We start from the raw sequence: 1,184 nt of genomic DNA on the forward strand, positions 1-1,184 counted from the left end.
GTCCTGAGAGAGGCTTGGGAGGAGGGACCTTCGGATAGCAAAAACGAAATTCAGCATGTGCTGGACCTGAGAACAAAACTCCACACATTGGGGCAGCTCTCTATGGAGAATTTGTTACAGGCCCAGGACAAGCAGAGCCGGCTGTATAATCGGGGAACCAGAGTACGCAATTTTGCACCGGGAGATAAAGTGCTTGTATTACTCCCTACCTCTAGCTCTAAATTACTCGCCAAGTGGCAAGGACCCTTTGAGGTCACACGGCGGGTGGGCGATCTTAATTATGAGGTAATTAGATCGGACAGGAGTGGAGCACGTAAAATTTACCACCTTAACCTCCTTAAAAAGTGGAGCGAGGTGCAACCGGTGATGCTGGCGACGGCAGTGAGTGGAGAGGAGGATCTCGGGCCAGAGGTGACCAATAAAATCCAATCCCTCGCTCTGGCCCCAGGGGGGGATCACCTCTCGCCCACCCAGCTCACTGATGTAGCAAGATTGCAAGCCGAGTTTGCAGACGTGTTCTCACCCCTGCCGGGGCTCCGGCCACTTTTCAGCGGCTCATGGACAGAATCCTCCGCCCGCATGCCGCCTATGCCGCTGCCTATCTAGATGACATCATTATTTACAGTCAGGACTGGCAGCGTCATATGGCGCCGCAGCTCGCCGACACTGGACTTAACCAAGGGATATTGGCAGATCCCCTTATCGCCCTTATCCAAAGAAAAAAGAAAATTCACGACGCCGTTTGGATTACACCAATTTGTTACCCTTCCTTTCGGGTTGTTCGGGGCACCGGCCACTTTTCAGCGGCTCATGGACAGAATCCTCCGGCCGCATGCCGCCTATGCCGCTGCCTATCTAGATGACATCATTATTTACAGTCAGGATTGGCAGCGTCATATGGCGCATCTGCGGGCTGTCCTACGAGCTCTGAGGGGGGCCGGGCTGACGGCCAACCCGAATAAGTCTGCGGTTGGGCGGGTGGAGGTCAGGTATCTGGTCTTCCACTTGGGTCATGGACAGATGCATCCCCAAATTAGTAAGACGGCGGCAATTGTGACCTGTCCGAGGCCCAAGACCAAAAAGGAGGTGAGGCAGTTCCTGGGGCTGGCAGGATATTATAGAAGGTTTATACCTAATTATTCGGACCTTACCAGCCCGCTGACTGACCTCACTAAAAAGGAAGT

This window comes from Sinocyclocheilus anshuiensis, unplaced genomic scaffold (genome assembly GCF_001515605.1).
Source record: "Sinocyclocheilus anshuiensis isolate Anshui unplaced genomic scaffold, SAMN03320099.WGS_v1.1 scaffold1649, whole genome shotgun sequence".
Lineage (NCBI taxonomy): Eukaryota > Metazoa > Chordata > Actinopteri > Cypriniformes > Cyprinidae > Sinocyclocheilus > Sinocyclocheilus anshuiensis.